This window comes from Pseudonaja textilis, chromosome 7 (genome assembly GCF_049901715.1).
Source record: "Pseudonaja textilis isolate UNSWEBS1 chromosome 7, rPseTex1.2, whole genome shotgun sequence".
Classification (NCBI taxonomy): Eukaryota; Metazoa; Chordata; class Lepidosauria; order Squamata; family Elapidae; genus Pseudonaja; species Pseudonaja textilis.
In genome coordinates, this window is record NC_141996.1 from 28,840,089 (window position 1) to 28,863,424 (window position 23,336).

The 23,336-nt window shown below is 37.0% G+C and overlaps 1 protein-coding gene across 1 annotated transcript in view; it reads right to left on the reverse strand.

Annotated features, from left to right (window-relative positions):
* Positions 1 to 20,757, reverse strand: part of BOC (BOC cell adhesion associated, oncogene regulated) — a 67,941-nt gene extending 47,184 nt beyond the window's left edge. The window contains exon 1 of the mRNA XM_026708853.2: positions 20,524 to 20,757. The gene's annotated coding sequence lies outside the window, so the exon portion shown is untranslated. The remainder of the gene's footprint in view (positions 1 to 20,523) is intronic.
* Between the last annotated feature and the right edge of the window lie 2,579 nt (positions 20,758 to 23,336).

Below are 23,336 nucleotides of genomic sequence, written 5' to 3' on the forward strand. Positions count from 1 at the left end.
TCCGGCGCACTGCATAGAACATGGTGGTAGCTATTTCATGAAATACAAACATTAATAACTATTAAACATTATTACACTAACTAAACAATTGACCTCACTTGAAAGTATTTAACATATTACCTTACACTGCTGAATTATATATTTAATATTTCTTTTAAAATTGCAGGATACATTTTGGGAGAGTATCTGAATTTGAAATTTCAGAAAATAAAATGTAATAAGTAAAGTAAAGAGTTGTAGATTGGCATAAATAGGACATAACTGTACCCATGAACGTTACAAAATTACAAAATTAGATGATGCCAAAAGAGACAAACAGATACTAAATGTTCCTTAATATCAGTATTAAAATATGCATAATATTACAATGTTTTCAGCTGTTTTGATAGTTTTCATAAGCCATTTTCAAGCCTAAACCCTTTTAATTTTTTAAATATTAAAATCTCCATCAGCTCTAGTTATGATAGATCATGTTTAGGATATTAATTTGTCAGATTTTATTTGCTACTATTGAAAAAATGCCCACATTTTCAGAATCACCATGGAATATCATGGAATTCAGCAGTACCTTTACTGTTGAGATTAAGGGCTGGGATGACTCTAGTGCACTGCAACCAAGAAACATGTAAAAATGATGGATTGTCTCATCCACAATCTAACGTTCAGCCCCAAATCCACCAAGGTATTCCCCATATACAAAGAGACCTTAATAGAAAGCAAAGCAACCCATTTCCTATCATTCTATCCTATCCAGAGGGACCATCATACCAAAATGGGACATTCAGCTCATCCCCTCATCCTGCCAGCTCCCCCCATAATCTGAAGCTGCAGCAGCCCGGCAAAGAGTAAGTTCTCCTCACATACATCCTTTCTTCTATATATTGCTCCCCTCGCAACCTCACACACTTAATTTTCACTCCTCTCCCCCCTTCAATTCTGTATAAATTCAATTTGACAACCCTGCTAATTGGATAAACGTCGTTCCCTGTGCTCCTTTAAAGCAGTTCTCTTTTCTTTTCTGGTTTTTAGAGGGCGATTGAGACTGTTCTTTAACATGAATTCCATCTGCTTTATTTCTCCTCTCCCTATTCAATATCCTTCCTGAATATTTATGAAGGGTTTGCTGCTGCCACGACCGCCATCGCAACTTTCTCTCTTTCTTGCCTCCTTCAGCAACCTCTCACCTCCCTCTTTCCCAATGCTCCCCCCACCCAGGTTACTCCTTCCTCTCCCCCCATAAGATATTCTCCCCTCCTATCTCTCATTGCCCTGCACAATAACCTTCCAAATGCCCCCCTTCCACCCCGCTTTAGATAAACACAGGCAGTGTCAAGTGTGAGGAGAAGGGGGGAGGGAGTTCAACTGCCAGTCAAGACCCATGTCTTCAATGAGACCCAGAGGCCTACCCTAATCTGCTGCATGCTTGCCATATGGGAGCTCTGTTGCCCTGGGAAACGCTAACAGGCAGAACGGAGCTTAATAGAGTCCATATTCATTGTAATGCAGTGAGATGGCTCGAAGGACTATTGCCCCTGGGGTCTGTTTTTATTCTTCTGTTCGTTCTCTTTCTTTCTTGCCCTCCCTTTTTTTCATTCTTTCCTTTTTTTCAAAAGACCAAGTCCCTGGAGAGCTCTAATCTGGAGAGGCTGAGGCTCAGTGAAGGGCCAAGGTTTGGAGCTGGCAGAGAAGAAGAAAGAGCGGTAGGAAGGTGAGGGAGATGAAGAAGTGGAATGGACAGCAAAGGAGCAACTAATAAGCATGCTCTAGGGCAGCTGTCAAGATGCCTCCTTGTCCTAGCTAGATCTGTGTGCAGCAGTTGCAGAAGTCGTTCACCCTCAGAATCTTTGTCTTGGATAGGGAGGCTGGAGGGTGTGGAGATCACCTAGACAATGTGACAAGGACTGCCTGCATAGTCCTTGTTGGATGGATGGATGAAGGAAGGCAAGAGGAAAGCCTGATCTCAGCAAAATTGGGCCATATGAAATGTGCTAGTCCGAGCAAGCAACTGCTTTCTCTCGGAAGTGCAGGGGTTTTCTAAAAGTTCTTTTCCCATTGGGCAGGATGGAAGAACCATTCTCCTCTATTATCTATTTAATAATAAATAAATTACCCTGAGAATGATCTTGAATATTTAAGGAAATATCTTCAAACTTGGAAAAAGAAGTCATCTTTTAAAAACAAAAATTATCCTGCAATTCATAGTATCCTGGGGAAGAGGAGTCTTAACTGACAACTGTGCCAAATTATTTCTTTTTAGCAAACATGCTCATTTGGACCAAAGCAATCAAAATGTTTATCGCTACTACGCTGTATCACAAAGGAATTCCAAAACAATTCTATCTAACAATTCTTTCTTTTCAGTTCTGATGTTCATATTGTTCAGTAACTTCCGGGAGAACACACTATACCACCTCCAGGATGGTAGGGGAGAAGAACTGGGGAAAATGACATATAAATTTGTTTAATAAATAAATATAAAAAGTGTTGTCACCAAATAATTCACAATACTGTAAATGCCACAATATATACAGGACAATGAAAGTTGGCATTCTGTGTCCACAATAATTTTGAGGAAAGTAGAATATTTTCCCCATAAAATATACTATATGAACATTGCTGTGTCTTGTACATTTACTATGTTCTTATTAAGTTTTATGCCTAAATTTTGTGACATTTTTTAATGTTAGAGAACAATTTTTAATGTAGATTTAGAAACCATTTTACATTTAGTGAATATGTCAGATGATAGATAGATAGATAGATAGATAGATAGATAGATAGATAGATAGATAGATAGATAATAGATGATGATAGATAGTTGTTGTTGTTGTTGTTAGTTGCGAAGTTGTTTCCGACCCATTGCGACCCCATGCACAACATTCCTCTAGGCCTTCCTGTCCTCTACTATGCTCCAGAGTCCTTTTAAGCTCTTGCTGACTGCTTCAGTGACTCCATCCAGCCACCTCATTCTCTGTTGTCCCCTTCTTCTTTTGCCCTCAATCGTTCTCAGCATTAGGCTCTTGTCCAGTGAGTCCTTCCTTCTCATTTAGAGGCCAAAGTATTTGAGTTTCATTTTCAGGATCTGGCCTTCTAAAGAGCAGTCAGGGTTGATCTCCTCTGGGACTGACCGGTTTGATCGCCTTGCAATCCAAGTGAGTTGCATGAGTCTTCTCCAGCACCATAGTTCAAAGGCCTCAATTCTTTGGTGTCTTAAGTTTTTTTGTTTCTTGTCTATCTTCACATGCAGATATAGGTGGTCCCTGACTTAGGATCACAACTGAGCCCAAAATTTATGTTGCTAAGTGAGATAGTGGTTAGTGAATTTTGCCTCATTTTTACATCTTTTTTTGCCGCAGATGTTACGTAAATCACTGCAATTGTTAAGTTAGTAACAAGGTTGTTAAGTCAATCTGGTTTCTTGCTTGTCAGAAGGCCGCAAAAGATGATCTCATGACCCTGGACACTGTAACCATCATAAATACAAGTCAATTGCCAAGCATCTGAATTTTGATCACGTAACCATGGGGATGCTGCAACAGTCATAAGTGTGAAAAATGGTCATAAGTCACTTCTTTCAGTGCTGCTGTAACTTTTAATGGTCACTAAATGAATGGTTGAAAATCGAAGACTATCTGTACAAACTATCCAACATAGCAGCAATGATTTATACTCCTCTATAAATCCCCTTTATTTAACGTTTAAAAAAAAAAACTCCTTTTCAGTTGGAGTCTGGGCAACTTTTGTAAAGGTTCCAAAATTTATCTGAGTCACTATACTTATCAGAGTTATTCATACCTCTCACTTATCCTTGGTTGACTAATTAGCTGATACTTGGGAAAGAGAGGATGCACTGACTGCATGAATTAATCTCTACAGGAGATGTTTTAAAGAGTGCTAGTCTAGTCTCCTCTTGAGAAACCTCAAGAGATTTGTAATTCTATAGGAAAATAGCTAATATTGTCTATTCAAGCAAGAGGTTAGTGCAGGCAGTGACAGCTCCATTTTAGAACTGACATGTGTATAAAGTAAATTATTGAGACTAGTTTTAATCTGAATTTAAAACTGCTTTTGGTGTTGGTAAAGTTTTGTTCAGATTATATTTATTGGTTATAACATGTTAGACTTTGTTAACTGTTCATGTTTCAGTGGCTTTTTGTACATCCGTTAGGAAATCATGTTTGAACCGACTCAGATACTTTGTTCTAAAGACATATGTATGCATTTATTCCATTTAGATGTACAGGGTCTGTTCCAAAATGTACTTTCTTTGGCAGGCTTTGCTCTTTTACTACAGAGACCTGCCTTTGTCCATCTTCAGTCTTCTTTAAAATCTGTAAGAAGCCTCTGGGGGATTCATCATAGGATATGGAATGAGATGTATTTAATATACTGATGTTCTATTTCACCTGAATTTATTAAAATTTCTGGGTTGGCAACTTTTATTATTAAAAACAATCTTAAAGCTGTACTCCTTTGGTTGTACAGGTAGTAGTCTTCAACTTATGACCATAATGGAACATGCCCAATTTTGATTGTGAGTCAGTAACTGTCATAAAGCAGGTCACACGAACAATCTGAATTTGCAACCTTTTTTCAGTGGGCATTAATTGAATGCCACAGTTGTAAAGGGAATTCGTTGTGCAAAATGGGCCATTTTTGCAAAAAAACAGAAATAAATGTTGGTTTTCAACAAAAACGATGTAAAAAGTGATCATGTGGCTGTGGGATGCTGTTAACAGCCATAAATATGGACCAGTTACCAAGTACCTAACATGCAGACACGTGACTATAGAGGAGGCCCAGAAAGGCTGGGGACCACTGCTCTAAGTGATCAGATTTTATTGAATCTGGAAGAAAATAATCATCTTCAGCAAGTACCCAAAACCAGATAAGAATTGCATCAATTTGAAAAGAAATAAGTTCCATAATTAATGTGCTACCATTTAGAAAGGTCTATTATTATGAATCCCAATCTATGATGATGGTATATCCAAGTAGAATGGCAGGTCTGAAGACATGACAGGATGCTATCAGCAGAGTTGCACATTTATATATATTTATATAATAATTTGCTAATATAGTAAAGCATTTAGAGCATAATATGTAAAGTATTAAATTTAATGAATTAGACAAATGACAAATAGGCAACTACTGCAGATCCTTAAAGATTTACATTACATGGTCACACCATATCATGCCTCTCATGATATTATGCCCTGCATCTACAACCTACCCTTTCAAAAACAGCACTAGAAACATATACTGGACTGCAATACTCTAATCAGCAGATTAGTAAAGAATGCAGATAGGCTGCCTTTATCCAGACTGAGCTGTAGTCAGAAATGCGGCTGTGCTTGAGTCTCCAGTGACAAAAGCAAGGAGTACTTGCAAAATATTCTATTGTTCTTTTTGAGAAAGTACAATTGTACCCTGAACAATCTGTCTCCCTGAGGGCCATGACTCAGAAGCCACCAGTCAAGAACTCCACCATTTTGTTTGAACTCAATTTCACCATATTCTCCAACCCACTAAGCTGCCTAATGTGGATAATGTCTGGATATAATTATCCTGAGGTGGATAAAGTCAATAAATTGAAGTTGAATCCAGGCCAAAAAAAAAAAAAAAAAGCCCCATGAGCATGTGATTTTTATGTTGAGGAACTGATTCTGTGTCCCAGACAGGCCTACATTTTAATGAAAGAGCAGTAGCATAACTTGAGGTGTTCTTGATCCAGCATTTTACTAAGTCAAGTGGATTTTGTATGTATTAGAGAACCTTTTGTCAGTTTTTGTCAGGTTCGATATACAAGTACAGCTATCCCTTAACAGAAATATAGCCAATCAAAATGGCTCATGCTCTAAGAACCTACTGAATGGACCATCATGTAGGTTTGTGGAATTCATTAGACAGCTTTCAATCTGTGGAATAGAATTTCTAACTGTGAAGAAATGATGGAATCACTATATGCCAACATTTTAAAGGAGCTGATGATCTGTTTGCTTTTATTATTTTCATCTTTCAATCTTTTGGGTTGCAAATATTTGAAAAAGAAGCTTTTTCTCTATTAGTGTGTCAGGTTTTAAGATCACTATGGTTGTCTGTAAGAACCAGAATAGTCCCACTGTATGTAATTATATATTCTTTCATCTATAAAGCATCTGAAGTCTAAATTCATCTCCTCTTTAAAAGTTTGATCAATTAACTTGATTATCCAACTGATTATAGTACTTAATTTAGGTCATCAATGTTACTACTGAAGTCAATAAACAAAGCCTTTTATTTACACATCCAGTGTTTTTCTTCCCAATACCAACACAAACAAGGAAGCCTTTAATCAACCATAGTTTCCACCTTGTCAGGAAAGTATGTTTTGGCCTTCTAAAAAAACCTAAGATGTTAAATCATAGCTTGTAGTTTTTATATCCTAACTTGTTTTGAATTTAATAAATATAACTTCTAATTTCAGCTGAAATAATTTTAAATGCTTTTTATTTTGGAAACTTCTTGATTTTATTTCAATTCATTCAAGCTGGTTTATGGACTGGTTCATATAACACAATGAATCATGTTAAGGCTCAGCAATAAATGGGTTTAGCACTCCTGATTTTGTTTAGTGAATCATTTGGCTCAGGGAATCTGAAGCTGAGATCTTTTTTCTTGAAATAAGCTATACTAATTTAAATGCCATGCTAAATAAACTGCATTCTGTATTTGATTAGCTGATTCAGTGAGGAATAAATGAATGCAGTTAGCATAACATATTTTCATTTGATGAGGAAGAAAGTCATGCCATATGAACTTTATTGTGTGCAAAAAATAGGGGGATTATATCTTGGCACTAGATATACTTATTTGATCCAGTTCTGTGATTAATGCTCACCCATTTGTTCTCAGGGACAATCTGATTCCCAATATGACTAATAGAGCTAACCGAGTGGGCAATTTTAAAAAAATCCATACTAGTTTGCTTAGCTTATAACAAAGTATTAGAGTAGAATTTTGGAAGAGAGGGCCTTCAGAAGTTACAATGCACACAAGGAGAGAGAGAGAGAGGAACTTGGCATGGCTGGTAATGTTAACTTTAGTTGGAAAAAATAAACAGACATGAGGAGAAAATGATGATTAGCACCATAAACAATTGCACACCTGTTGGCAGAAAAGCATATAATATCACATTTTGTTGTAAGTCTTCATAAGATGAAGATTCCTTCCCTGCTAACCTCCCATGCTCTCTTCTCCAAACTTCTGAAACAGGCAGCAGGAGAAGATCCAGCTGGAAAGTTGCTTGTAGTGACACAGTTTACATTCTCCATTTCCCCATTCCCTCCACACCACTTTCCCCACACTCCAAAAGTTCTCTAACGCAGCTTTTAAGCTTTAAACAAATATCAGTTTATAAAGAAGCAGTCTGCTCCTGTTTCTTTCTGCCACCCCTCAATCCCATCTTTCCCCTCACAGCCAAAACTCAACAAAGGTGGCATGAACAGAACATGTTCAGAAAACAAACATGTGGAGCATAGCCAACAATGAATCTGGATTTAGCATGCCCTCTTTAAAAAAAAAAAGAATAGGAAGAAAGAAAAACAGCAAAGTCGATTGCAACTACGTACTAGTCAGAAAAAAACATGTATGTATAAATAGGGAGAACAATGCCTTCAATTCTCAATTTCTGAACTCAACTTCTTCTGTTTCCAAGAAATTCTACTCTTTGTGGGTTCCTATCCACATCTTAAATTAAAAACATAATTCTATATAGTTATTACTCTTCCCAAAAGGGGAAGCATTAAGTTTTCTCAAGTTGTCCAAAGTATGTCTGACTGCAAACAAAGACCATTGTTGGTTGCAATATATTTTGCCTCTAGTGCCCTGCACAAATTTTCTTGGCTTAATCCATGTGGATTCCCCTTGACCTTGTCCCCTGACTCCTTCAATGTCTTCTGTCTCAATGTCTCAATATTGTGGAGTGACCTAGTTCAACGCGGGTTCTACATAATGCATCAATGATTTTATAGCTATGTTTTGGTAAGATCTGGTAAGATCTTCCTCCTATCAAGCTTTGAGGAAGTTCAACTTTGAAAAAGAACTTCTCATACTAATATTTACAGGAAAATATCCAGCACATGTTTCAAAGCACCTTTCATAAATACCCTTCATAATTTGGCGGGATCAAATGATATGCAAACTGAAATGCAATTATTTGTGATACACATTTACACATTCAATAAAATATCCAATTGAAATTCTCTGTGATTTTTATATAGTTGTATTATACTTTAAATATGAACATTAATTTTCATATGGTTGAAGGAAATGAATCATTGTCCCCTTCCCTGCACTTGTTGGGTTTCTCAAAATATTACAAGTGGCCAATATCAAACAAAAAGTAGCCATTCTTGGTCTAGGCTCAAATTACAGAAGATTATTTTCAGTTTATCATTTTGTTTGCTGTACTTTACCTACATAGACTGAAATCTTCAGTTAAAATAATCAGATTGCACTTCAATCTCTTAAAAGGTCAGCTAAAGACAAAATGTGAGATGAGGGGAGACAGAATTCATAAATATTAAAGACCCATCCCTGTGCTGTCCACCAAGGCATATAATTTTCTCAGTGCATCTCCAAAGGTATGTATGTGCTGAATTTAGGTGGGTTCATCAGATCCAGATTCCCTACACCAGACTATGATTCCCCAATGTTGTGCCAAAGGCCAACGATGCTACCTGTTGTTCTTAGTGAACTCAGTTTCTCTATTGTACCTAATTATATATATTTAAGTTTAAATGGTCTTCAGGCACATATGCATGCTGGCCAGCTAGCTAGCTAGCTAATCCTAACTATGAGAGCATGTCAAAAAGTTTTTACAGGGTACTTATGGCAGCAGCAGCAAGTTTGTGGCAGTACTGAACAGTTCTTCTACTTCAGTTAATAAAAAGGTTAATGCTAGAATAATGTCAAATCATTTGCTTCCTTTTCCAAGCAAAACACATTTTTGGCAATGTTCCCCATCTAGGGAGAGTCATTCCACTCCTTTTTTCCTCCGCCTTCTCTGCTCAACAAATGAATCTCATTGCCCAACACACTTTACAACTAGTTTCATCTTAGTCCAAACTGATGGCATGTTTCAACTTCAGCCAAAAAGATTGTTTTTTAAAAAAAGAACCTTCTATGTAAGTAAAAGGAGAAGTAAAAAAAAAAAATAGAGGAGAGCAGCTTACTGTGAGATGATTACGCTATAGAAAGGAGTTGGAAGTAGCTGAGAGTAGGTTTTTTTTACTCAGATGATCAGAGATTGTTTGAAGCCAGAATCAAACAGGCCACAAGAGACTATGACGTAGTCTCTTGTCTTTCCCTTCCTGCACAGTTATAGTTTAGAAATGTATATTCTCAACTCTAGTACCAGCCCACTCCTGTTTTTTCTTCTTGTTTTGCATCCTAGTTCCAGCCACTGTCATCCAAGAGCAGAGCAAAACTGGCACACATCCTTCCCCACACCCAAAAGCTAAGAACCAGACAACTGTCTCCAAAGATCATTCCTGTGGCCAAAAACAAGAGGGTTGACTTTCCCACAAACCCAGGATGATTCAGGAGCGATCAGACAAAAATCAACTTTCTGGGTACTCAACCACCCCTCTCTAACCAACAGAATTGGAGGTACTGTTGAGGCAAAACAAGGATGACTAACTTGAGCCCATTATTTGTATACTTTCTTACCACTTCAAGTCTGTCTAAGACTTTCAAAATTACTGATGTGTGGTTATGTGTTCTCATTCTCTAAATATTCTCTGCTTTTGTCTTAAACTTATGTAAGATCTTGTTTAAGGTGCATTGCAGCCACTCCACAAGAACTATCTTTTGAGGAACAGAAGAATGCAAAACTAAATCATCAGATCAAGTAAAAGAAACTTAATTTAGAAGAGAAAAAGAAGTATTCAGAGTTCATTCCATATTGCAAACTGAGCTTAAATGAAATCCCAAGCCTGTAATGAATGAAAACAGCCCTAAATACAGTTAGTCCTCATCTTACAATCCATCATTTAACAACAGTTTGCAATCATTACGGCCTTAGAATGGGTACTTTACAGCCTGTAAGGCACTTCCAGTTATCATAAAACATCGCAACAGCCACCACATCACATAATTGCATCTCTGAACACTTGGTGACCTATTCACTTTTACAACCAGTTGCCAAGTACACTGAAATCATGTAATAGCCATTTGCAACCTTCTCTGCCAGCTTCCCCAGAAAGTCAAGAAGAGGTTGGCAAAGAAGGTTGCAAGAGGAAGGGACACTGGACTTGAAATCTGTTCCCTTCGTGCGCCAAGAATTTTCTCTTCCTGTTCATGCAATGAGGAGAAATCCTTTCCTTTGCTGGAGAAATAGATCTCAAATCTGGCAAAAACACTAGCAGAGCCTTTCAGAATGTTGGTTTTTGCCATCAAGTCTTCTCCCCTTGAGGAGAAAATGCCAGCAAACAGTAGGATTGAGCCTTTCAGATTGCTTCTCAAAGGACACTGGAAGAACAGACTTCCAATGTGGCAAAAATGCTGGTGAATGCCAGCATTCTCATGATTCTTCTGCCTGGTATGGCTGAAAAAGGGCCTGGATCTCTTGGGTATGGTGGGAAGGCCAGGTCCTCTCCCCACCATACACACCAGGAGGCCTGGCCCTCTTCCTGGTACTTCACTTAATCACCTGAGCATCACTTATTTACTACAACTGGAGAGCTGGGGTTGTGGTCATTGAGCAAACTAGTCATGTGACATCTTGCTTAAAGACTGCTTCACTCAATGACTGAAAAGATGCATTTTCCTTTCTATTCTGGCATATTTGGAAGGCCCATGAGAGCTATTAAGTCATTCTATCAAAAAGTACAGAGAGTGGCCATCAGTTCGATGAAAAATTTCAATTCAATTCAGTCTTTATTATGGCCAAAGATCAGCACACTAAAAACTTCAAATTTCTTTCTTCCTTTTAAAGAAGATAAGAAATGGAAGTAGGAAGAATGCAAATCCAAGACCTGAGATTATGCAAGATGAGTGTTGAGAGCATCAGGCAGTATGCACAGGGCATACCTGGAAAAATCCTCAAAAAGGTAATCAAGCAGCAGATTTGTGAGCATGTAGGCGCTTGTTCATTTCTATGGACAATGAAATGAACAACCATCTTGAATAAGGTGAACAAGAACAAATGAATAAGAAATGAGCAAGCCAGCATGGATTTGTTAAGAACAGGTCATGGCAAACAAATCTTATTGCCTACTTTGATAAATTGACTAAATTAGTGGACTAGAGAAATGCTGTGGATATAGTATATTTTACAAGGTACCACATAACAGAACAGCCCAATGCACATATAGAGAGAGAAGTTCTCTGAGGATTGGCTCCAACACAAGTCTGATAGCTTGGAAGACTAAATCTCTGGTCTTAGTGGCCAACTCATATTGGATCCTGCAACATTATACCGGGACAGTTATATTTGCCCTCATAATAGTCTAGTTCATGAATCAACGCTGTAATATACTTAGATTTCAGTAAGGCATATCTATAACCTACTTCTTGGTAAGATAGATCAATTAGACACTACCACTACCAGATCAATTTGCAGTTGGCTGATCAGCACATTCAGTGTGTGGTCCTTAATGAAATTACATCTACACCAGAACAGAGAGCTAACTTGATCTAGTGGTTAAAGCACCATACTAGAAATCTGAAAACCATGAGTTCTAGCCCTACTTAAATAGATGGATGGATGGATGGATGGATGGATGGACGGACAGACAGAGACAAACACAAAGCTGGGGGTGGGATTGTTAACACTTCAAAATATACTCAAAATTGGAGGGCTCTTGATAGATTTGAGCATTGGGTTCTATCCAACAAGATGCAGAATAGTAGTGAGAAAAGTCCTGAACTTAAACAAGAAAAATCAGAAGCACAAGTAGAGAATAGGCAGTAGCTGACTCAACACTAGTACCTTGAGAAAGATATCCTGGTGGACCACTGCTTAAGTATGAGTCAGTAGTATACTGCAACTACCAAAGCACAGTCCTAGGCTGCATCAGGAGAAGACAACATCAGGATCATGGGAACCAATAGAACTGCTGTACACCACGTTAGTGAGGCCATATTTCTTTGGAATATTACATCCAGTTCTGGTTCCCATAATACAAAAAGTGCAGAGTGCAGAGTAGAGGAGCAAGATGATAAGGTGCCTGGAGGCTAAAACTTATGAAGAATGACTAAAAGAATTAGGTATGTTTAATTTAACAAACAGAAGGCCAAGAGGAGACATGATAGCAATCTTCCAGTACTTGAAAGACTACAAAGGGAAGAGGATATTGACTTATTTTCCATAGCACATGAGATTACTATCATTTGCCCCAAATAGGAAACTCCTGCCTTGGAAAAGAGGTTGGACTAGAAGATAACCAAGTTCCCTTCCACGCCCTTCCCTTCTTCTATGAAGATAATTGGAAGTCAGTGCAGATTATTAAGAACGAGTTTCATAAATTACTAATTTTCATCTCATTTTTAAATCAAGTGTCTTCCTTAGATTGTAGTTGTAGGCTTTATATATCCTGATTTCTTTCTCATTGCATCATAATTACTAAGTTAATTAACTGTATATTGGATGATTTGAAATAAATGCTTTTGGGAAGACAATGATAGGTTTACAAATTGTGCAAAGTCATAAATTAGTATACATGTAGTGTGTGTGTGTATGTGTGTGTGTGTGTGTGTGTATACGTGTACACACACACATAGACCATTTTAAAGTAAAATCAAAGGAATTGTATTGTACTTAAGTGAGATATATGAACCCTGTCTTTGTAAAGCATTTATTTCTGATATAAAACTAAATTATAGATTAGTATTAATGTGGGCATCAAATACATGGTCCATGGCCCATCTTCTAGTTAAGGAAAAAATGGAAAGGCATGTTTCTATTTTTAACTAACCACAGTTTATTGTATATGGACATATATAAACCTATAGAAGCTTCAATCACAATTAATTCAAGGAAGCCTGGAACACACTGTAAATTTTCTGTCTTGACTTGTCTTGACTTGTTCACTAACCATTAGTCACCAACTATGGTCTCAATTATACACTTAAATATGACCATTTTATAGCAGCAGCTTTCTTTTTTAAAATCTACTCATAATCATATCAAAAGAAGGACTTGCTACAATATTTATTTATGACAGTATATTATTACACTATTCTATATTTCTCACATTGATTACCCCACAGTTCTTACCGTCATAGTTTTATTATATTATTTAAATATACTGTATATTGTATAACATTTTGGAACATAAAAAAATTACGTTTAATGGAGAGTATTATCATCAAATAAAAATAGTTTTATTATAGCCATAAGGCCACAGTATAATATAAAACGTAAACTGGTACCTATATTTGATAAATAAATGAAAACAAAAACATTTTTTAAAGTACAGGGATATAAGTACATTGATAATAGAATAAAACAGTATAAACTGCAAATAAGAATGTCTAAATGAATAAATTAGAATCTTCCACTACAAGTAAGTTGAATCACAGAGGAGGCACAAAACTGAGCAACCTGGAAGGAAATACAGATGAAACAACTGACAAATGAAAGTTGTTTTCTCTGTCTGGAAAATTCTTCAGGTTGAGGCTGATAGTCATCCTAGAGTCCTTGTAAAGGAAACAAGATATAGCTAAAGATTCTACTGAGCCATCACCACATTGGCATAGGTACTAGTTTAATGGAGTAATCTTACAGTATCCAAAGAGGACTGAGGAGGGCAATGTGTCTAGCCTGACTAAAATAAAAGCCCTACATAATTTTATATTATACTAGATGATAAATAAAGGCTGATGCAAATCCTTTTTGAAGAATCCCTTAAATTATAGGACTAGATACTAAGTTCAGGTTAATTCAAAGGTCCATATCCCAGATCTATTTCTTGTGAGCACATCTGACATTTTTGAAGTCTACAGAGTCTCTCTCTATTGACAAACCCAATAAATAGATTTTACTCATAGCTTTCAGCATCCCAAGGTATTTAAAGGTACACACCTGTTCAATGGAGTTCCATTAATTAATTCCATTAATTTGCCATTTATGGTAGCAAACCAATATTAAAACTGTAGTTTTCTGATAATATATTAATAATATTTCTTTTACACAAGATTAGCAATAATCTTTTGTTTCACACCAGTATCCCTAATTGCCTTCTTATTCCTACCTGAGAAATAGACATGATAATTACATCTTCTGCATATAACAGTGCCAGAGTCCTCTGCAACAGAAGGGTAATGAGAAGAGATTATGAGTCCCTGTATTATGGGATTGGTGTAGATATTGAAAAGTAAGCGACCTGGTATAGGTAGTCTCAACTCGCTTAGTGACTGTTCAAAGTTACAAAGGCACTGAAAAATGTGACTTATGACCATTTTTCACAGTTACGATCTCTGCAGCATCCCCATAATCATGTGGCCATCTTTTGTGACCTTCTCACAAGCAAAGTCACTGGAGAAGCCAGATTCACTTAGCAACCAAGTTACTAACTTATCAGCTGCAGTGATTCACTTAACAGCTGAGGCAAGAAAAGGCAAATGGGGCAAAAATCACTGAACAAATGTTTCACAACAACAGAAATGTTGATCTCAATTGTGGTCCTAAGTCTAGGACAATGTGTACAGTATACAGTCTTGCTTTGCCACTCTATGTATTGGAATTAACTTCAGAGAAATGGGTATTGGGAATAGGAAGGTGTTATGTCTATTGGTTTTACATTTTCCTGGGCATTTTTTTCCATGCTTAAGTTCAACTTTTTCAACTGATTATAAATTCTCTCACAACTTTTATACAAATGAAAGATGCAGTGTATTTACTTAAGGTTCCCCCTCCTTCCTTCCGATGACACTGCATCAGAAACTGCTTTGGCACTTATCTTAACTTTAAAAGGTGGTTTGATCATAGCATGAAAGAGTCTTGTTGAAAATTTTATTGCAGCCCAGATATTAATGGACACATCCTTGATCATGATTTAAGGTTTTTCTGTTCAATGATTCTGGTTTTTAAAATGCATGCAAACCGAGTCCTCTTCTACTAGGGCAGGACTGTCAAACTCCCCATGGGCCAGATGTGTCACATGCTGGCCATGCCCACGCCCAGTTTAGTGAAGGGGGGGAAGTGCTGATATGTCACATGATGCTGCCATGACGACGTAAATTTGACACCCCTTACAAGAGTATACAGTGATATAGTTGACTGGCAAAACTTCACTTCTCAAAGTACTGTATGCTTTAGCCATTGCTTTCATTTCATGCTCCTATAGCTAAAAGGATAGGTGGAAATCCCAGTTATAAAGATATGAACAGATGACACATCAAAAGTTGCATACCTAATCTTTTTATAATTCCTGCAAGGACAGGAAAATTCAGAACTCACCATTTCACAGATCTGGGATTGACAGACGCAATTAAATCTAACAAATTGTTCATCATTGGGGAATGCAATTTAAGTTACCCAGCTATTGTTTCATTTTGGTTGAATCAGACAACATAGCTAGATCCTTAATATTTTTCCCTTCTCTCCCATATATGGCATTTTACTGAAACATCACTTCCAAGAATCTAGTGAGTACACATATCATGGATTGCATGTACTAAAAAGAAAATCCCCAGAAGCTACACAAGGCACAAAATCATTAAATATTTCAATCCTCTTCGAACACGCTTCAAAGAAAATACTTCTAGTACATTTAGCAACCCATATGGGTCATCTCCACTTGTTTGGATTACAATTGGAGGCTTAAATTAAGTTCTCAATGTGAGTTTACAAGCAGATTGTTTAATCACCGCTGAAGACTTTTTTAGTTCCGAAAAGGTTCTTGCCTTTAATGATTTAAAGGTTCCAAAGTTAAACTGAGCTTCTGCAGTGAGATACAAAAACCAATGGTACTTAGAGCTGCAGAATTTAAAGTTGAACTTACGTAGTTTTAAATAAGATTAACTATGATTAACAAAATCACAGCAGACATGGAAGACAATCAAGCTTTAGCTATTTTCCAAAAGGATGGCCACAATATTCAGGATCTGAATTGTGTTTAGAATGATATGAAAACACAAAAGTTTATGTACTGGGACTATGCACCGCTTTAAATTTGAAAGCAAAAAGCTGTTATGTGGCAGAAAATAGTTGGGTGATCCAACTATTTCAATTGTTTTAAGAAGCTGGCTCAGGTAAGTGTAATCTTTGTGCTATCACATTGTCAAAAATACTTTTTTGCCTTCAGATCCAAATTAGTGCACAACTTTATTCTGTTTTTCCAAGGACACATTTTATCAAGCAGTCAACTCGTCTATTCCATACTTGGAGAACTGGAAACTTTGAAAATGGCATAGCTGTGTGTAAAATGTAATCAAGGACATTTTCTCAAAACATGAATAGATCTAAATCCAAAATATAACAGGAGACAACCAGGATCACTTACTTGAATCTGTATACAGTATGTTAAATGTATATGTAGTTTTATTTAAATTTATTTCAAATATTCTAATCTATTTTTCTATTTCAAAGCCCTTACTTTGAAATTTATTTATCTGAAGTCAAACACACCCATATCATGGATTCTGGAGAGATTCCTGAAGAGTACTAGTAGATGTTAGCTGCAGTGTTATTTATCAAAAACAAGCCAATGGCATTTATTTGTAAGATACATTGTACATTTGCAATGCTTAAACTTTACCTCTCATTTTATATTTTTATGACCTCATTATGATTCTGAGAGTTTAGTGATTTTGTATTTAACTCAAGTTCCCAAGTTCATAGTATTAGTATAGAGAAAACTTCTTACTACCCTGCATTTTTACACACACAAATAACATGAATAGAGTGAAATACCACAGATTCAGTATGAGTAACTTGTACAGCTTTATTTAAAAGTTTTCATCAACTTTATCAATAATAGATAGCAAAATTTCTAGAGCACAATTGCTGAGGAATTCTGTATGTTGAAGTCCACACATCTTAAAGGGTCTGACATTGAGAAATGCAGTTCTAGATTAATGCTAGACATATCATGGTTGTCCTTCTTATCACTGATACAGGTCTTAACACTGTAAGCAATAGCATTAGCACTTAGACTTATATACTGCTCCAAAGTGCCTTACAGCCCTTTCTAAGCAGTTTACAGAGTCAGCATATTTCCCCCAACAATCTGAGTCCTCATTTTTCTGATCTTGGAAGGACGGAAGGCTAAATCAACCTTGAGCCAGTGAGAATAGAACTGCCAAATTTCAGGCAGCCGGCAGGCAGCAGAAATAGCCTGCAGTACTGCATTCTAACTACTGCGCCACCATGACTCCTAGGTTAAGGAGAAATGCATCAATGTGATATGCTTTTGAAAATCCAATGCTATACATTGAAAGTAGTTTCAACATATATGCCCCTTCACAGAGCTATTGGAAACATAACCTTAAGAGATTCATTGTACGCCTTAAATTGTAGAAGCAGCAGACATTTTAACTAGGTGCGTTACACACATTTTCTGTGACTATCATACTTCTCTAAAAATTAACCATCGGTGTAAATTAATAACATAACAAATTCATATCCTCTTAATATATCTTTTTTATATTTCAGTTTTACCAACAGAACCAACTTTAATGACTGTACATTTCTAATAATCAGTTGCAACGCATGTCATCACTTATTTCCTGTTTGTTGGTAAGAAATAATCATAGATGTCAGTTTTAGCAAGAAATACCCCTGACTTTTACTTTGTACCCTACTGGCTATTCTCTTCCTATATATTTCATGGCAGAAATTACCAAAATAAATAACATTAGTTCAGACATTGCCGAAACTTCATTCAACCACAATTTTTGATCATGTTGGTCAGAAGTAGTTGTAGTTATTGTTCAGCAGTCCAGTAGCTAGGCTTCATAGATTCCTCATGTTGCCTAGGCCTTGAGCATTACAGTCTCCAAATATGTTGGGACATACAATTTTTTAAATATCAAAGTTTTTAATATGATTAACATTTCTTCAGTTAGGTTGATGGGAAAATGCTATTTAGCTCATGTAATAAAAGATGGGAAATAAAAACACTAAATAAATAAATTTAGGAATGCTATGTTGGAGAATGAAATTACTAGATTGGAAACTAAGCATCCCATGAACCTTAAATGATGATAAAAGCTCTGTACAAAATAATACACATACATACAGAAACACACATCCTCACTATCATGGAGTTTAAGAAATATGATATCTTATATAAAGTAGTTGAATTATTTGTGCAGATCAGGATATAGACTAAACAATAAAATATCAAAATATTTTTTCTGTTATAACTTATAATTATAGGTCTATTCACAGAGCATGTGCAGATTTTAGACCAATAAAAACTTACTCTATTCTGTCAATTAATTTATTTACCAACAAGAAAGTAATGCATAAACAACTATTTTCAGCATACACAAATCCTTTCTCTGCTTTTTCCCCGTAAGAAACTTGATAAAGCAAAATAACTGGGAGGAAAGATGGATTGTTATAACAATACATTAAAACCAAAGAAGATTATGATGGTCAGATCTATTATATAGATTTTAGACCACATAAATTCACATTGGAGTAGACACATAAACATTATTGACTCAGTCCTTGTTAGAAATAGCTACCTGTAATTTAGACACTTGGTTTTTGATTCACTAGTGACTTAGTGCACTTATATTTCAAAGCTTTCATTAAGAAAACAGTTGGGAAGCCTAAAGAAACAGGAAATAAAATTGCACTTAGCTCCCACCTATGCAAATCAATTCTATATACTTATATGAAAACACTAAACAATCCACGACTTGTTGGGTCATCGTTTCAAGGATATTTCCTTATCAGGCCTTCAACCATAACAGAACTTCTAATATACTTGAATAGTTCTTAAAAATTCACAGTTATTTAGAGATGTGCCTTGAAAGTAGTCCATATTGAACTGTATAGCACAAACATCGGAATAGACCGCAGGAAATGTGTTATGACATCTTGCATGATGTTATAATTTTAGATTATAAAATGCTTTATAAAACTTGCCAAATTTCAATTCCAAAAGAGTCATGGGCCCTATATTTTGGATGCATTTTTTAAGTTAACCCATTTGAGGTATCTCAGTTGAAAAGGTTTTGCACTATAATGCACTGTTTTGCCCAGTTAAAGGTGACAGACAGAAGAGTTTTAATAATGTATAGATTAGCATAGTCTTCCTTTGCTTAAAGAATACTCTTTATATAATACAATATTCCAAATATTCACATTGAGTTTTGCATCTAATAAGAGCTGTGGGGTTGTATTCTTAAGTATGGCAATAATGAGATCTAAAGAAAGAACACAAGGAATCTCTAATAAGTTTTTCAAAAGTTGTGTAACTCATAACAGAATTCAAAGAAAAGTAACACTTGCCCTACAATTTGTACAAATTTTAGACAATAATGCATTTTTGTTCAATCTCCTATAGAAACCACTAAATCTTAACTTTGGTACTTAACTGAACTTGATTTAAGATGCTCCTGTAAATAATTATTTCCTTCCAATCCACTAGACAACACAGCTAAACATCTAGTTATGAAATCTAAAATTTTTCTGTACATAAAGAAAAAGTAACATTTTCAAATTCTGCTGTGTTTAAAAATGTCTGCCAAGACCAAGCAGCTACAAGGGAAAAGGAAAGCAATAAAAGTGTTTCTTCACAGCAAACCCATCCATGCATTTTGTGCCCAGTAGAAGCAAAGAATGCTGCTGTATTTACATGCTTCACTTCTCTATCCCTAGTCAAAACCCAAGAGTGCACTTTTCTAGAAACAGATAAAGATAGACAGACAGACAGACAGATAGATAGATAGATAGATAGATCAATAGAAATACAGAGGGAGAGATACAGGCTGCTATGGAGAATTTCCAAGAGCATTGTTATTGGGAGAAGTTTAGTCAAGTGCTGTGGTTTAACAGCAGATGCCAGGCCTTCTATTTTGGTCAAGGCTCAAGATACCAAAAAAAAGTAAGAGAAGCGTAGTACAATCCCACCTGTCTAGGAGGAGAAACAAACGTGCATAAATACAGTTGAGAGAATCACTGAAGTCTACTCTCTTTTCTCACAAATTACCAAATTCTCTCAAAGTATCCTACCAAACATCCCTATTCCTTTCCTTAAATTTTCAGGGCAACAAAGTATCAAACTACGTCTGACATAGAAAAATAGTAAAATAAAATGATAATAAAAATAATAAAAATCAATCTGGTTCTTCCCTTGTTGTTGTTTCAATCATCCCCGGGAATGGCTTTGCTGTTATTTGGGGGATATGTTTCAGACTCACCTAAGATCTCCGCTGATGCTAACGGGAGACCCAACTAAGGAAAAGGAAGGAACGGCAAGGGAGGAGGGGGAACGCGAGGAAAAATAAAACAGCAACAAAGAAGCTGAAACCCCGAGGCTGAATAAGGTTTCAGGCCGGACAGATCTGCGAATCACTCACCAAAGTAAAGCTGGAGCGGATGACCTGGATGGAGAGGCTTTCAAGGAAAAACAAAAAACAGGAGACCGTTGTAACTTGGATGCTGGCTGCTTTTAGGAAGAGTTGCAACTTTCCTAAAAAGCCTAGCGAGATAGGAAGGAGACGCTGCGGAAAGGCGCTGGAATCGAGGCAGCCAGACCCTCCATATGGGAGAAGGTTTTTGGATGACTGAACTCTCAAACAATTCCCTTCTTTTTGCTCGCCCACTTCTGGAACCTCCCACTCCTCCTCCTCCTTTTCGGAGGAGGGGAGAAAAGAGGGAGGAGCTGAAGAAGTGAAAAGAGGGGAAACCGAGCTCCCTCCAAAGGGGGTCCCAACAATACCCTTCCCCTTCACGCTGGGTCGGCGGCGAGAGAGGGGAGCCCTCCATTTGCACCTGACACCTCAAAAGAAAGGAAAAGGGCGATGTTTAAAAGACTGCTTGTAAAATCGATTTTCCAAATGTGAGAGAAGGGTAGGATGGGAAAGTCCGATGCAAAAGTTTGGGCGGGAGGGGAGGAAGAGAAGGGGAGTCTTTGGTGGCTAGTCCTTTGCTTTGCAACTTGATAGGCAGCGATCTTTAGTCCTAGCTGCTGATCCGTATTGACCAGCAACAGGCGGCGGAATACGAAAGTTAGGAGCAAGTTGGCTGTAGTGCTTAGTGCCATCACTCTTTAGCGTAATGAATACTCTTTTTTTTTTTAAAAAAAGCCACACCAATCAGACCACGGATCGCAAAGGTACATTTAAATGTGATGATGGAGGGACAGATCATTTCAAGCAGGTTTTTGACAGGAAAATCAATCCCACGAACAGAGATTGCAGGCATTGGGAACGTTTAAGTCTTGATAAGGGATAAGAAAGGAGATAATTGGTGTGTGTGTGTATGTGTAAAGACTTCTTCATTCTAAAGACAAGGAACCAAAATAATAGATTTCAGTCATAGGAAGGCGGGAGTTTAATGAATGTTGAAGCAGACTTCCTAACAGTAAGAGCTTTTTGATAATGGAATCAATTAACCAGAATGGATGGTTAATTGCATCATGCATCATGCTGCGATGATGAAGATGATGATAGTAATAGCACTTAGACTTAGACTTATATACAGCTTCACAGTGTTTTACAGCCATCACTAAGCAGTTTACAGAATCAGCATATTGCCCCCAAAAATCTAGAACTGCATTTTACCGACTGACCTCAGAAGGATGGAAGGCTGAATCAACCTTGAGCTGCTCCGAATTGAACTCCCGGTGTGAGCAGTGAGTTAGCCCTGCAGTACTGAATTCTAACCACTGCTACAACATGATGAGGATGAGGATGGGGGTGTTCTTAAATCTAAGAATTCTGCATGGCTGACCAATTTGAGCTATTGCAAATCTGGGCATTGTACAGTCAACAAATAAACAATTGGTAAAAACAAGTAGATGCAATATAGGTAGTCCTCAATTTACAAGCCCAAATTTCTGTTGCTGAGACAATTGTTAAGTGAATGTTGCCCCATTTAATGACCTTAATTGCCACAGTTGGTAACATTGCAGTAGTTAAGTTAGTAAAATGATTGTTAAGTGAATCTGGCTTCCCCACTGACTTGTCAGAAGTTTTGCAAAAGGTAATCGCTTGACCCCAGGACATTGCAACTGTCATCGATGTGAGTCAGTTGCCAAGCATCTGAATTTTGATCGCATGACAATGGGAATGCTGCAACAGTTGTAAGTGTGAAAAATGGTCATAAGCCACTTTCACTGCCATTGTACTGTAGGAAGTTAGCACCACCCCTCTCCTAGAAAATTGAAATATCCTAAGAAAATTAAAAAGGCAGAATATTTCCCCTAAAAAGAGTAGAAACTCAGAAGCAGAAACTCACCTCAGAGAGGCAGAAACTCAGCTCCTCCCCCGACCCTTGCTAATGGCCATTAAGGCCTAGGCCAGAGTATTCTACATAATAAAGACCTCTACCCATCTCACCACCTGGCCTGGCAAGATTGTATCAGCCAACACTCAGGTGAAGCCATGTGGTCCAGACTTTGTAGACAAGCCTACAAAGTTAGTTAAGACCCCTGCCCCTAGGAATCTGACAGCCTATATGATATATTTCTTACACAGGAACAGGAAACATTAAGGTGGGGCCCAACAGAGGTTATAAAACTAAGGGTCTCTCAGCATCTCAGCCCTTTTTCCTTCTTTCTTCATCCAGGGCATGTGATACTGTCCACCATTAAACCATCTTTCCAAACAGCCTCTAAGTTTCCAGTGTCTTTTTCCCGACTTGGAAGTGAACCCAGAAGGATAATTCTTTCAACAGTACCTTCGAACAGTCACTAAATGAACTGTTGTAAGTCAAGGACTACCTATAGTATTTGTACTGTAAACAACTAGTTAAGTTTAGCTTATCTTAGACTTTACCTCTTCCTCTGTGTGTTTTTTTAAATAATGGAAAGCCATGAGGAAAATAGGGAAAACCTTAGAGCTCTTATTTCATATCTATTAGTTTTCTTCTAGATAGAACAATTCCCTTTCAACTGCAATTCCTCAGGTAGTCCAACTACGCATCCAACCTGTGTAAAATGCTGAAGTCTGAGGAATTATAATCAAGTGAAATACAACTAGGAAGCATTTTGGCTGTAGAATAATGACCAACTATATTGCCTCTCCTTGTTTTTACCAATTGTTTATTTGTTGACTATATACTGCCCAGAGTTGCAATAGCTCAAATTGGTCAGCAGTGCAGAATTCTTAGATTAAAAAGAATAATGACTGCCAGCTAGTGAATTTCTAATATGGAGTAGGGAATATTC